The 16,062-nt window shown below is 44.5% G+C and overlaps 1 long non-coding RNA gene across 1 annotated transcript in view; it reads left to right on the top strand.

Annotated features, from left to right (window-relative positions):
* Window positions 1–945: 945 nt before the first annotated feature.
* Window positions 946–16,062, top strand: part of LOC308593353 — a 45,404-nt gene continuing 30,287 nt past the window's right edge. The window contains exon 1 of the long non-coding RNA XR_014010902.1: window positions 946–1,096. This is a non-coding gene — a long non-coding RNA (uncharacterized lncRNA). The remainder of the gene's footprint in view (window positions 1,097–16,062) is intronic.

The following is a 16,062-nucleotide window of genomic DNA, read 5'->3' on the forward strand; positions in this document are numbered from 1 at the left end:
AGCATGGTCACTTCAAGAGGGGCTTGTACCTCACAGTTGTGCAGCCAGCCTTCAGCCAGCCTGCCTAAGATGGACTCCCAGCCCTCTTCCTGCTTCTTTTTCCCAGACCCCTTGCTCAAAACCTCTTTTCCTGTCACCTCACACCCAGCAACCCTGGCAACCTTCCCAATCCCCACCATGCACAGCCAAAGGGGAAGAAGAGTGAAAATCTATGTTTCTCCTCACATCACTCAATATTCGAGGCACTGTGGCTGAGACTGGGAAAGCCAGTGGCGTAGCGTGGGTTGTCAGCACCCGGGGCAAGGCAAGTAATTTGCGCCACCAAACCCGTGGATTTGCGCCCCCTAACCCGTGGATTTGCGCCCCCTAACCCTAACCCCCAGATGTTGCGCCCGGTGTGGCCGGCCCCCCTGCACCCCCCACGCTACGCCACTGGGGAAAGCAATGGGGGGGTACTCAGGATTGAGGTGTGGAGCAGCAGGTTTGCTAGGCTCATAAAGCCTTGGACAAAAAGCTGGGTGGGATATGAAGATCTGCAAGAGTTTTAGAGGCTAATGCACAGGTGCTTTTCTCTATCAGTCTTACCAGCATTAGCTTCTACCAACACCCAACCATGCCAGAGAAATGGATGAAGAAAAGCCTTAATTAACTGTGGTAAAAGTACAATATTTTCAACTAATGTACCGGCTATCTTAAAGAAGTATGTGAAGAAATAAGTTGTAATAGGTATTGTGTAATGTATTTTGACACTTGTATTGTATTGTACATTCCACTATATTCGGCGTGGGAAGTTTTCTGTTGGAAACTTATTTCAAATATCTCTTGGGGCCTTAACTGACAGTTATGAGGAGGGGTTGGTGTTAGAATTCTCAGTATAGATCAAAAGGTAGGCGCATTTTGATTGGTGGGTGCAGGTTTAGAATTTTCAGTTAGACAGTGTGATTGGCTGGGGCTGAACTAGAGGGGCCAAAAGAAAGGTATATAAAGCTCTGCAGAGGATTTGTTGGAATAGTTGGTGCTTGAGGTTCAGGGAGCCAGCCCAAAGATGACAGTAGAGGAAGAGGATGGGGGAAGAGGAAGGAAGAAGACCTGACAGGTAAGGTGGAGGGGCTTGGAGGCCAAATACTTGCTGGGTAGAGCTGAATCACTTGTATTGGGCTGAAAGGACAAAGGGAGAAACTGTCTGCAGTGCTGAGGGAAGAAATGAGAAGAAGCTTGGTCTTTGGTGTAGTACAGCAAGACAAATCTGCACTTCAACAGGGTTGGACAAAGAGGTTTCCAGCAGAGTTGGAGAGGCTTAACTGGGGTGGAGAGAATAAGGGGGCAATTTGGCTAAAGAATTTTAATAGCTTCCTTAAAGCTGTCCTACTCTATCATTAATAGATTAATATAAGCTGTTGGTATTTAAAGTGACAGCAACAAGTTGAAAAAGGTTATGCTCATTTAAAGATACTGTACTATTTTAAGTTGCCAGATAAGTTTGTGCATTTAATAATTTTATAATAAATTAGCATAAAATCGTTTGTTAAATGTAATACATGACTTGCTTTGTACCACCAGGTTACTGGTAAGTTTCTGAGGGGAAAAGTGAGAAGCATTTCTGATCAATATAATATTATAGCTATTTAATTATCAACAAGAAAGGAAAATATAAAATACAGTGATACCTCGGGTTACATACGCTTCAGGTTACAGACTCCGCTAACCCAGAAATAGTACCTCGGGTTAAGAACTTTGCTTCAGGATGAGAACAGAAATCGGGCTCTGGCGGTGCGGCGGCAGCGGGAGGCCCCATTTGCTAAAGTGGTGCTTCAGGTTAAGAAAAGTTTCAGGTTAAGAACGAACCTCCAGAACGAATTAAGTTCTCAACCCGAGGTACCACTGTAGGGGGAAAGAAAAGAAAGTGGGAAAAAGAAAGGAATTATTAGTTGGAAATCATACAACATTTCTTAGATACATTCAGTAACATTATTTGAGTGAAAGCTTTCTAATTATAAAAAAAACTTAGATTCCCATGAGTCTGGATCAGGAATGATTATTAATAGATTAAATGCTTCCTTATTAAGATAAGAAACTCAGATATATTTATATAAATGTGACTATAAATATAAGTATGACTACAATTATGAATGTGGTGGGAAAGGGAGAACCTGGATGCCCAAGCCCTTTTCATTTTGTAGGTTTATTTTGGCCATATTGAGTTATATGATGTTGGGGGATTGCCATCATATTCAACTCCAGCAATTATTTCAGCATGTGTAAGTCCAGTTGGGAGTTGAATAACACTGGAACTTGCCATCTATATATATATATATATTGGATGGCTGTGGCATATGTACTTTCCCCTCAACCCCCAGTAGTTTTATACTTACCGTAATGTCAACTTTCTTCATCAGTATGATTACACCACAAGATGGCTCTCTAACCACAAATATACTAACAAATACAAATTCTACAGTTGTTTGGGAACAAGCCAGAGGAGGTTTGTTGTGAGATCTGATGATACAAAAATGTAATCATTACCAATGGCAGCTTTAATATTTCTCTCAAACACTTCATGGAAAGATACTGTATGGTAGTGAAATGAGGATTTACTAAATATTTCAGAGAGAAATGACTGGTAGCTCCAATTTATTTTTGCATAGCTTGTTTGCTGGTATTAATTTTCTGTATGCAGTTTTTCCAAGCCCACATATGCACACACAAACTCATTTATATATCATGTTTCCATGCACAAGAGATTTGTGGATAGCTGCAAACCTAGGCCCTGAGGCAAATAAAATTATTAACAGGCACTGCAATTGTATACATCAGGGGTGGAGAACCTTTGTTGGCCAGCGGGACAGATTCTTATTTCTCCACCTCTGGTGGGCCAAATTTGACTGGTGGGTGGTGCTGCCCATTTGTCAATCACTTGGTGTCAATATGCCACCAGAGGGTCAGCATGTTGGAATGTCAAACCACAGTGCTGAGCTGTTTGAAAGCCCTTTTGCAAACAGCCCTGCATTGCTCTTGAAACCTCTAAAAACCAAAGTTTTATAGAGTAGTGCGGGGCTGTTTGCAAAAGAGCTTTCAAACAGCTCTATACAGTGGTACCTCGGGTTAAGTACTTAATTCTTTCCAGAGGTCCGTACTTAACCTGAAACTGTTCTTAACCTGAAGCACCACTTTAGCTAATGGGGCCTCCCGCTGCTGCCATGCTGCCGAAGCACGATTTCTGTTCTCATCCTGAAGCAAAGTTCTTAACCTGAAACACTATTTCTGGTTAACCTGAAGCGTATGTAACCCAAGGTACCCCTGTACTGCGCTTTGAAGTAGCATCCAGCGACATTGAAGTCCCTGCTCATCAGCTGATGAATAGACTTTAATCCTGCTCTCTACGGGATTCAGTCTCTGCTCTCTGTCAGGCCTTCAGAGTGAGACCAGAGGATTGGCAGGTAGGAAAAACAGTATTGTGGCTCAAATGGGACCTCCTTTTGGGCCAAGACTGGCCTGTGGACCAGAGGCTTCCCATTCCTGCTATACATGTTGTTGTTGTTTAGTCGTTTAGTCATGCCCGACTCTTCGTGACCCCATGGACCAGAGCACGCCAGGCACTTCTGTCTTCCACTGCCTCCCACAGTTTTATCAAACTCATGCTGGTAGCTTCGCGAACACTATCCAACCATCTCGTCCTCTGTCGTCCCCTTCTCCTTGTGCCCTCCATCTTTCCCAACATCAGGGTCTTTTCCAGGGAGTCTTATCTTCTTATGAGGTGGCCAAAGTATTGGAGCCTCAGCTTCATGATCTGTCCTTCCAGTGAGCACTCAGGGCTGATTTCCTTCAGAATGGAGAGGTTGGATCTTCTTGCAGTCCATGGGACTCTCAAGAGTCTCCTCCAGCACCATAATTCAAAGGCATCAATTCTTCGGCGATCAGCCTTCTTTATGGTCCAGCTTTCACTTCCATACATCACTACTGGGAAAACCATAGCTTTTACTATACGGACCTTTGTTGGCAAGGTGATGTCTCTACTTTTTAAGATGCTGTCTAGGTTTGTCATTGCTTTTCTCCCAAGAAGCAGGCGTCTTTTAATTTCGTGGCTGCTGTCACCATCTGCAGTGATCATGGAGCCCAAGAAAGTAAAATCTCTCACTGCCTCCATTTCTTCCCCTTCTATTTGCCAGGAGGTGATGGGACCAGTGGCCATGATCTTCGTTTTTTTGATGTTGAGCTTCAGACCATATTTTGCACTCTCCTCTTTCACCCTCATTAAAAGGTTCTTTAATTCCTCCTCACTTTCTGCCATCAATGTTGTGTCATCTGCATATCTGAGGTTGTTGATATTTCTTCCGGCAATCTTAATTCCAGCTAGGGACTCATCCAGCCCAGCCTTTCGCATGATCCTGCTATACATATCTGCTCATAAATAAGTTCCAATGAAATCAATTTAGGTTGTTCCTGACTAAGGGCACAATGCTAAACCTAGATCTGTTGGGATGAGCAAGCTAGGTTATGATAGACCTCCAACTCAACTGGCAGGTTCCTGGATCAGCTGGGCTATACTGGAATACATTCCCAACCCTCCTTAGCCAAAGATATGCCTGTGTAAAACCTTCATCCCAGCTCAGCTGGGGCTATGCAGGCTGCTCTGATACTGGAGGAACGTACACTGGTGTAAACCTTGAAAAAAGTGTGTTCTGGGGGAGTGATGGAGGCAGGACTGGGCAAGATTGTAATTCCGTTCAGCTTGTGGCCTGGCGACCCAGCAGAAATTATGCCAGGGAGAAGGGTGGTGTAAGTCAAATTCTATTTTAAATGCTTGCTTTCCCTCTGCCAAGCTTAAGCCAGCTCAGCTGGCAGGAGCCTGCTCCTGAATGGAGTTTGGAACTACTTTATCATGCATAATTTTTCTTTAGCTTATCATCAACATATACAAGCTATTGTAGAAAGCAAAATGAAGTACCGGTAAGTATCATTGCCAACATTTAGATTTTTATAATAAAATCCTACTAATTGTGTTTCCCCAACTCAGTATGAAAAATGTGTATTTTTTTTGAAAGCACAGATGTACTCTCTTCCTTCTTACCATGCAATATGTTCCTGGCATTAACTATAAGTTCCAGAGCTGATCCCTAGTTCAAATTAAGTCCATTCTGGTTATAACAACTGACTTTCCTTATCACCAGTAGACTGCAGGGCTGAAGGGAGTTAATACCTCCATTCTGAGAGCCAGTGAAGGGAGTTTACATGCTTTTTGCACAGGGTTGAACAGACTGTCTGAAATCAGGATAGCACCCACACAATTCCAACTCTGTGACCTTATTGTCAAACCTTGTTAGCACAGCTTTCTTTCTATTTTTCCCCTCTCTCTCTTTCTCTTTTGAGAGAGATTAATTGTAATTTGTAACATCTGCAGGTATCAGATCAGCCACTGTTACTATTTCTCTTTGAAAATGGCAGCTAGACAATGACCCTGAAAAGAAGTTATTTGCACAGATAATATTTCACATTCTGTCAAGGCTTCTATTAACACGTTCCTTCTGTTTCAATAAAAGCATATTTTAAGACATCACGGTTCTTTGGAATTGTTAAGCATTGCAGCAAGGACAAATACGTTCCCTGAGAATGAATAAAAGTGCTAAACCTCTTATGGCAGGATCTGTCACTCATCAACAATGAAATTTTATCCCCTTTTAAAAGAGGCTTCAGATTTTGCTTCTCAAATAAATATAAATCAGCACCCTATTCTAACTGCTCTGAGAGATTCTTTGTTTCTCTGAAATGAAATCACATGGCACCCATCTGAAGAGCCTGCAGTAAATGCTTTAGCTAGTAGTACTAATGGCAGCTGGATAATTTCCAGCCCTTTCCAAATTTGGAGGTGGGGAATGAAGATTCCACATTGGAGCAATTTTTCCAGGCCAGTAACAGTCACTTTTAAGACTGGGCTGAATCCTTTGTTCAGGGATAGAGAGCTTGTGGCTCTCCAGATATTGCTGAACTACATTTCCCATCATCCCTGACGTTTTGCCATGGTAGATGGAGCTCAGAGGCTCTAGCTTCCGAAAGAGAAGGGGGCTCAACATTGTACATGTGATGTCACAACACTGGAGGAGCTGGGAGTGGAGCTGAATGTGATGGCAGCGCGGCTTCAATGGCCACGGCTTCTGCTGCTGCCTCTGCCACCACTGGCTGGGGGACTGCTTCCCTGCTCATTCCAGTCTGTGGCAGGAGGAGGAGGAGCTGGTTACTGAAGCCACGCTGCGTTTGGCTTCCTCAGGAGAAGCTGGGGGGGGTGGAGCCGAGCACGGTGGCAGCATGGATTCAATTACTGTGGCTCCTCCTCCTGTTGCTGTGGAAGGGAAGGAGCAGGGAAGCAACCCCTGGCTGATGGCCATGGCAGGAGGAGGAAGAGGAGCTGGCCATTAAAGCCACGCTGTGCTTGGCTCTGGGCTTGGCCTCTTCTGCCCCTTTTGAACATTGGGGCTTCTGGTGGCATCCCGCAAAAATGGGAAGATGCTGCCCCTGATGGGGTTGGTGGAAATTGTCAAAAAGCATCTGGAGGGCCCCACTGCTCACCCCTACATGAGCCAGTGAACAGTCCTGTTGAGGATACAGCATGGTTTCCAACTAAGTTTTACTCAGAGTTGACATACTGGAATTAATTAACCTAAGTTAGCCATGTCCTTTAATTTCAATGGCTCTACTCTGAGCAGGACTAACATTGGATACAACCCATACTTGTATCAGGGGTTGGGGGAGGAAGTTCAGTAACAGCAAAGTACAGGTGACTGTAAAACCCAATAACTTGAGCTATAGGTGAATAGTCTATAGAATCCTAGAATCTTAAAGTTGGAAGGGACCCAAGGGTCATCTAGTCCACCCCCCTGCAATGCAGGAATATCAGCTAAAGCATCCAGGACAGATGGCCATCCAACCTCTGCTTAAAAACCTCCAAGGAAGGAGAGTCCACCACCTCTCGTGGGAGTCTGTTCCACTGCCGAACAGCTCTTACTGTCAGAAAGTTTTTCTGAATGTTTAGTCAGAATCTCCTTTCTTGTAACCTGAAGCCATTGGTTCGAGTCCTACCCTCCAGAGCAGGAGAAAACAAGCATATTCCCTCTTCTATATTGCCTATTGTTGAACCCCAGCCAGCAAGGTCAGTTATCAGGCATGGTGTGACCTATAATCTAGCCACAGTTCTCGACTCCCACCCTGTGGTAGATGGATCAATAGTTTTAGATGTTCAGAAGTATACTTTATTCAGTTAATTCTGTACTGCTGTTAGAGAAGCTACTGAAGTGTTAAATCCCTTTCCCCCTTTTGGTCAACAGTTAACAAAAAGTGTAAAAGTGCAGTTTTCCAGGGAATTCACTTTACTAACATATGTTTTCCTGAAAAAACATATTTTTGCTTCTTCAATCTAAACACACTGGTCGTTCTGACTTTAATTTCTGCTCAGCAAATGGAAGAGATGTGAAGCAAAAAATGTTTAGAGCATAATATAACCATGAAGAATTAGCCTCTCCGGTTGATTAAAATGCACACACACAACAAATTATAGAACACAAACCAGATTGTTAAATTAGTGGATAAAGAGAACAGAGTCGATGAAATTGATCTTTGTTTTCAATATATCTAGCCACAAAATTTAATCTTGAAGATTAATATCAATTTGTCTTGGACAGAGAACCATTTTGTAGACTATCAACACAGAAAGGTTGTTAATTGGAATAAATGTGTTAAATGTGGTATGTGTTAGAGGGCACAATAAGAGGAGGAGGCAAAGGGGAAACATCCATTGCACAACTTCGGTGAGGAGACTTCCAGCTGCCACTGAAATAAATCTTGATTTTGCATTACAACACATCTGTGGTCATCAGCAGGTTAACTGTTAAAGTATCTTATAATGTGCTGCTTAACTTGAAAAGGAACAAAGGTATTGTATGTTGTATCTTCACACAATTTATTTGAATTATCGGGAATGACCGGGAGAATGAGACTACCTAGTGAGCTTCACAGCTGTGTGGGAATCAGAGGTTACAGTCTTATACAATGTATACAAACTTTATACCTCTAGGGCCCAGAAAAGACAACTGAAAATTACTGAGGCTCACCAGTCACAAAATGGTAGTGCAGGGTAAAGTCAGTCACAAAATGGTGGCAGATAGAGGCAGAGTTTGTTGCTATTTTAATCAATATAACAATTACCTATTCATTTTGGTGTGTTTTCTTGCATTGCTACTGTATAATTTGGTTTCTTTGGCCTGAAGCCCCAGAAGCAGAGAGTGGCACTTTAGTTCTTGCTTCTTGGAAGTAGGAGATTAAATGGGTGCAGAAGTCATTCTGCCTCACATTTCTATTAATTTACCAAGTAAGCCTAGGCCCAGTTCCCCTAGGACAAATCTGCATGCAGCAGTGAAGAGGTGAGCTTGTGTAGCCCACTGCATAGCCCTCACCTGACAGCTTTGAGCTTCAGATAGATTGTAGATGAAAGCACACCTGTTAGAGAGACTATATACAGCACACCTGTTAGTGAATAAGACTGTGCATGAGATTCACCATGCAGCTAGGAATCTTTCAGTTGTGGCTTCCTGATTCTGGAATGTTCTCATTGGTGAGGGCCACTTGATGCTATCATTAACATACTTTTGGTGCCAGGTAAGACTTACCTCTTTTCCCAGGCATTTGATGGATTAGTATGGTTTTGGTGTCTATTAATTGTTTGCTGCTGAAATTTTTGCTGCTGTTTTATTGGAATTTGTCTGTAATTCATTGGGGTTGGTTTTTTTGCTATATGCCATGCTTTATGCTTTTAAATGTAACTTGCTTGGATATTTTTATGTATCAAATAACTACAAAATTGAATACCAACACACACACACACACACACACACACACACACACACACAGTTTCTGCTTTTGCCCCAGTCAGCTTGGGGTGAGAATATGAAAAAATGCCCTCAAAGTACTCAACCATTATGTTACTTATCTGGTAAAGGAATTAAATTCTATAATCTGTATTATGCAAAGGTTTATGAAACGTCTTTCTCTGGCTTTAAATATTAGGAATATTCTGTCTTGGTGCAGGATGGTGAAGCAGTTTGAACAAATTCATTGGACAAGCTGGTGAATAGGGAGAGAGAGAATTTCCTTGTATCAAACTTTAAAGTTAGTCAAGCCTTTTCTTGTATAGTTTTTTAAAACATCGTTCTAAGAAACCTGATTTTCTCTGGTGGGTTACAACCATTTGCAGATTTGAAAAGTGTCATTTATATTCTTGTGGCTGCTGAAGCAATTTCATATTTGGTAGGCCTTGGACCTTTTGATACTCATTTTTGAGGTGTTTATAGATCATTGTGTAAGATGAGGCTGCTGCACGTGACAAGCAGAATCTTGGCACAGGATGAGGCTAATTTCCTCTGACTGCAGAGATTAATGATACTCTTCCCCCCCCCCCTTTTTTCTTTTTAGTAATACAAAGAAAATCTCTTCAGCAGATGAACTTTCCTATGACACTGAGGGGGAGGGGAGAGCTCTAGTCCATTCATTCATTCATTCATTCTCTCTGTGCGTGTGTGCACTTTCCTTAGCTATTTGTGGGAGATGGAATGAGCCCAAAGAACTCTGCCAGTTCCTTTTGGGAGCTACTTATGGTGGCTGGGGGAGGTGAATGCAGTCCAAATCTCTTGGAGGAAAAGTTAGCTTATTATTATTACTGTACTAGGAATGCCAAAGCCAACAGTTTTTTCAGCTCCATCCATGCATCCACCCACCCATCCAAAGTGGTTATATACTACTTACATCTCAAACCCCTCCCAAGACAGCTTCCAAATGATCATTAGCAAAGGTAACCCTAATAAGAAAAATCCCAAAGTCCATATTAGGGCCAAAATAGCACGGACTCAAAAGCTTGCACACTATTATATTATACTATTGCACAATTTGGTTGGCAAAGAAAGGTGTTTGGACTTTAAAGAGAGAACCATTTTCATAAGCACCACAGGATAATTTATGCTTCATCTACATAAGAGAATCTTTCCTAGAGCTCTATCCAGGTACTATGGAGGCCTGCCTGAGTGCTGCTTCTTCTCCCTCTGATAGCCTCACCAGTGGCAGGTAGTTTTCATTCACTAAGGCTGTGTACACATTACTGTCTTAAAATGCAGCTTGGGCATTCTTAGTGGCCAAGCCCACAAATAGGACATGATTGCGAGAGCACTCTCCACAGCATACTGCCTCCCACTGGGCTGAGCATGACTCTGTGCCATGGCCACCTAGGTTGCATTCAGGTCAAATTTTTCAAGCCATTGTAAACTGACTTTTAGAGTGGCTCTTGCCAGATGCAGTTAGTGCCCAATGGGGATTTTGCCCCTCAGATTTCAGTAATGGTCCCATATTTATGTTCAGGTACATAATACCTAAAAGAACAAGAATGCTAAATGAAGTTCTTACCATTTTCAGGAAAACGTACAGTTCTTAAAACTTTGCCCAGCAACTGTGGAGACTGAACATGCCCTCCACTGGCTGACTGGATTATAGCATCACAATAAGGTTGTTTGATCTATGCCTATTCAGTTGGGGGTTTCATTCTCACTTCTGTCTTCTTTGATAGCTTTTGTTGTCACCTGTCAAGCCTCTAATTATTGTCAGGAGCTTAAAGTGGGCAGGTAGACGAGGAGGAGATGAGGTCTTTGTTCTTCCACTCACTGTTACTGAGCGGAGTCAGTCTTGACTTTCTTGATCAATCTGTCAACATTTTTCTTCTTTCTGAGGACAAGGAGCTTGCAAAACTTATTTGGGTGGAAAATGGGGCACCAAGGATCTGTCTTTCCTCACTCCCATTTCTAGGGAACTGGAAGGGGTGTGTGAGACCAGAAGGCAAAGGACAGCATTTGGGGAGAGGGGTTTACTAGACTTGAGTGAAAGGAGGGAGATGGCATGATAGAAGTGCAGTCTAACATATTGCTTGTCCCCCAAATTTCAGAGTGAATCCCCCTTGCCTCGTGGGAGGGGGGATAAAGGCGATGGCAATGGAGTAGGACAGTTGTCTATAGACAGAGAGGAGAAGGTGTTGGGAGGGTGGAAGATCCTTTTATTTGCTGGCTTATGGGACAGTCTTCTGTTATGGCACTTAAGTTGGGGCTCAAAGCAGATACCAGGAATGCTTGGGGTGGTGCTTGAAATTATGTAATAATTCTACCAGGGGTGCCAGGTATAGGGATGCAGGGGCTCCAGCCTCCCATATTTTGGGGGAGGGGCTGTACCCACCCAATATTGAGGGGGTTGTTATTATCTGCTGCTGCTGCTGCGAGGCACCCTCCACATGCCCCAGCCCCAGCCTCTGCCCGGCAGGCCAGGAGCCAGGTGGGGATGAGTAAGCGTGAAGATCGCCCTCTGCATGTCCTGCCCCCACCTGGCGCATGCCGGGCGGCATCATATGATGCGTCATGTGGCCATGACGCATGTGGCAAGTCAGCACCCGAATTTCACCATCCCCCAAGGATAGTGTCATATGTCTTTCAGCTCCTGCTCTTTAATCCTAAACCTGTGGGGCAGGCTGCAGTTGTGGTTCGAGGACCCGATCCCCGCATAGTGGAATGAAAACACAAGGACACGTGATATAAGGTTAATGGGCAAGAAAAGGCCACAACTTTATTGATTACAGCAAGAGAAAAGGTATTGGCTTAGGCATTGGATTACGTCAGCTGACTCCACCCCCTCAGAGAGGGGTGAGTCTAAAACAGGGGGGTTTATTCACCAGTATGTGGAGCCTGTTGATGCTAATCCAACTATAAGCTCTCCCCTGATGTCACCGAGGGTCGTGCCATGGCCTCCCGCCACGCAGGAATCGGACAGAATACACAACCGCCGGATTCCTTTAACGGAATACCCAAAATTGAAGGTGCAGGCGATGGCCACACCTAGCCCTTTGACATACCACAACACATTATTCCAATGCCTAACCGCCACCCGAGCCCAAAAGGCTCGCCGCCAATACCCTCACAGCTCTAACCAATCCCTGATGCTGCTGCTGATGCTATTTAACCAAATGTCATTCCCTTGGCCTGAAAGATGAACCCCATCATTCCGGTACAAGGCCTGATTGCCAATCCGGATATGGTCGTGAGAAATGACTCGGCCATTCATAAAGCGCACCCAACGGGCTATTGCACGATTTAAGAGTTTCCTGGATTTTTCAATGGCCATACAGTTCTGCGCACCGCACCAAACAATTCTCTTCAGGAAGGAGGACCAGAACACCGTTGTTCCGGGACACAAGGCAGCAATCTCATCCAAATCTCTTTTTATGTTCCACGACAAGCCTGCACTTCTTCTGTTAACAAGGTCATTTCCCCCTAATTGAAGGATAAGGATGTCGGGAGGGCCAAACATGGCGACTTTCTCCCTCAGCAATGGCACAAGCTCTTCCCAACGCATGCCTCGTCTCGAAAACCAGGAAACTCGCACTCCAGGTGGCAACCCAAGATTAGGGGTGAGGCCGCAGCTAGCCGACACGGGCCCAATAGACTATACTGTGGCCGCAAATCCAAACACTTTTTCTGAGAACGGCTGAGAATAAAGGAAAGAGAAAGACGGGTAAGTAGAGGTAATGCAGCGGAGTGCATACTAGCGAATGTAACCTTTATAAGCATCGGATTTCCACCGGCCCATTTCTTTAATCCTATCCGCCGGCAGATCCAAGCGCGCCGTTGTTGTGGTGGCGCCAATCCTGAATGAGTGTGCAGCATAATCCTGGGAAGATAAACCACAGGCATCAATAGCTTTGTGGAGTACCCTTGTGAATTGGTGTCTCAACAAAGGTGACCCATCCTCGTGAACCAGGAGCGGGCCAGGACCGGGCAGTCTGAGGTAAAGGTACCATCTAGTGTCCTTGACCGGGCATGGGCCCCGCTGCGCTGAAGCTGTAAGTTTTACGAGGGAACCCCTACCTGCCTGATCTGTTTTGGATTGACTTATCCGCACCGTCATGCTAGCTTCGGACAACTGCACGTCCTCCGTGAGTTGACCCAGTTGCGTTAACCTCGGCTACTACTTCACTGACCCTCAAGGCATCAAAAAAGGCGATCGCATATGCAGCGGAAAAAAGGCGTGCCTCAAACTTGGTCCAGCAGATTGACCTAAGCTTTGTGCATATCTGAGAGAGCAGCCCGTCAGAAATTGGCTTAGCATATGCTGCGGAAAAGAAGCGGGCCTCAAACTCGGTCCAACAGATCGACTTAAGCTTTATGCGTATTTGAGAGAGCAGCCTGTAAGAAATTGGCTTATGGCCCTCGGCTCTAGCAGGTTGCAGCTTACCCCAACCTTCAATAGCTCTGCGGATCAGGAAGTCACTGCACGGGTCGGAGGAAAACATGGCTTTACAAAAGAAGCTGATGGCGGCTACGTGTAGTAATAATAATAATAATAATAATAATAATAATAATAATAATAATAATAATAATAAATAATAATAATTTATTATTTGTACCCCGCCCATCTGGCTGGCTTCCACAAAAACCAAAAAAACGCTAAAATATCATACATTAAAAACTTCCCTGAACAGGGCTGCCTTTGTATCTTTAAAGTTTGGGGGGCCCGGCCTAAAGGAGGCTATAACGTATGCTGCAGAGAACACCCGGGCCTCAAACTTGGACCAGCAAATTGACCTAAGTTTCATACGGATTTGGGACAGCAGCTCGTAAGAAATAGGCTTGCGGCCTTTGTTACTTGGAGGCTGCAGTCAACTCCAACCTTCAATTGCCCTGCGGACCATGAAGTCATAGCACGAATCGGTGGAAAAACATGGGTCTACTAAAGAATGTGATAGCGGCTATGTGTATCCTCAAAGTTTTCGAGGCTCAACCTAGGCCATGAAGGTGTGTTAAGTATTGCAGAATGTTTTCTGTGGAGGGTGTAACATTAGTGGAAAGGAAGGATACTTTGGACCTGACCGCCATGAAATCACACTAGACCTTCTTATATGATCTAAGCGTAGAGGGTGCGACAGATGCTAATACTCCCTTAATCACTTCACATCTCCAAGGTTCCACAGGTGCTCCGGAACGGGTTCTGGCAGTGGCTGAGCCCTGGGAGCTATGCTCGGAAGCAAGACACCGGAGGCCGAATGATCGGAGTAGGCGCGACACCCTATCGGAACGCGATGACTGCTTAGCCAGTATGTTGACCACAGCCTGGTTATCAGTTCAGAAGCACACCCGGCGATTCTGGAACTCCTCAGTCCAAATGTGAACAGCCACAACTAAGGGGGAAAAACTCCAGAAAAGTGAGATCCCGCGTGATAGCCTCGCCTTGCTACTCTGCTGGCCATTGTTGAGCACACCAGCGTCCCCTAAAGAATAAACTGAAGCCCAAGGACCCAGCAGCATCAGTGAACCTGGAAATCTGAGGACAGGTTGAGGATTTCCTGCCATAAGGAGACTCCATTGTAGCGTTCCAGAAACGTGATCCAGATCTCAAGGTCTGTCTTAACCGATTTTGGGAGTCTTACCCTGTGGTGCGGTTTGTTTGTTTGTTATTTTATTTTATTTTTTAAGGTTAGGTATGCACACAGGCCCCAAGACTCATTTTGTATTATGACTTTTAAACTTCTGATTTGTTTCTGAGTCACTTGGTGCTCTCTGTGCTGAATGTGAAGGGGGATGGCACACAGAATAACTGAATGTGGATGTTCATTATGCACTGTATCATAGTATAGTACAGTGATTATAAAAATATCTGCTTGAGTATACGTTTTCATCATGTGTAAAACTCATAAGGAATAAACAAATAGTTCTATATTGTGATCAAGTAACTCCTAGAACAAAATTGTAAGTTTTAGCTTCAGAAAACCAGTTGCTTCTAGCCAACATCCTGTTGCCAATGTAGCTAAAATTTTAGCACTTTTGATTGTTAGTTGATAACAAGATTGTTAGTATGACAAGAGATTGGTGGGATGCTCTCCTACAGATTTCCAAAACTGTTGTACTACAGACACAGCCAGGACATTCCAGAACACTTCTATCTGGTACTGTAAATGTCAGGTTTCAGTTTCACTCTAGCTAGAAAGAACTGCTACATATGCAACATGTACCAGAAGACTGCCAAAGGTGAGCTCTTGGCCAAAGCGTTATCTGCTTCAGTGAAGTGTTATTTCTCACAAAACTAGCAATTTGTTTACTAACTATACATGTTCCCTAATATGGTTAAAGGGGTGCCTTTGTCCTGGAGACCAAGCAGGGGCTAAGTGGCGGCCCTGTTGGGTTCATCCCAATTAGCTGTATGCCATAGTGTGACTCCAGAGGTGGAGCTAGCTGCTCTGGCACCCAGACTGGCACACATGGTGTGCACCCAGGGGTGGGGCTAGCTACCCATGGCGTGAGGCAAGCGTCCTTTCCCTTACTGACTTCTGATTAAGAGAGTCCTTCGCGGTTAAGGAGCCAACTACTGGGATTCTGAAACCCTCTGAGAAACCCTTCCAAAGATAGGATGCTGCACTTCCGTCCGGATGGATAGACAAGAGGTTGAGGAGAGGAGAAAGCTGAATTAGAGAAAATGCTAGACCCAGAAGGACTTTATCGATGGTTCCCTGCTGCGGGGGCTCGTCTGGAACTAGAGTGGTGGAAGCCCCGACCACCCCGAAAGGGCCGCTTCCCTTTGTAACACGCTGTGGCTGGGGGAGCCCCTGTACATCTCTCACACTCGTGAGGGTACTTACAAGACTGCCTTTGGCATTGCCCTTTATTGAATTACCAGCACACCTTACGTTTTAAATCCTTTCTAACGCCCCCTGCTTGAGGCGGAGTCCGGATCCCGACCACAACCACTCCCCTCTCTTGCAGGAGGAGAGTCTTTATTGGCAATACAAAAAAGGCACTTTACACATGTTTTGGTGCTATTCTAATTATTGCTGCACATGTTCCAGGACTCAGCCTAACAGCAGATTTTGGGGCTGATCCCTTCTGCAATATAAACTCTGCACTCCAACCAACCCATTCTCTCCCAGGGCACTGATCTGTGGAGGAGATTTGCTAGAGGGCTGTAGAGATTATATCTGAGATATTCCCTTTCTCCAATTTT

This window comes from Podarcis bocagei (assembly GCF_964188305.1).
Source record: "Podarcis bocagei genome assembly, chromosome: 8".
NCBI lineage: Eukaryota > Metazoa > Chordata > Lepidosauria > Squamata > Lacertidae > Podarcis > Podarcis bocagei.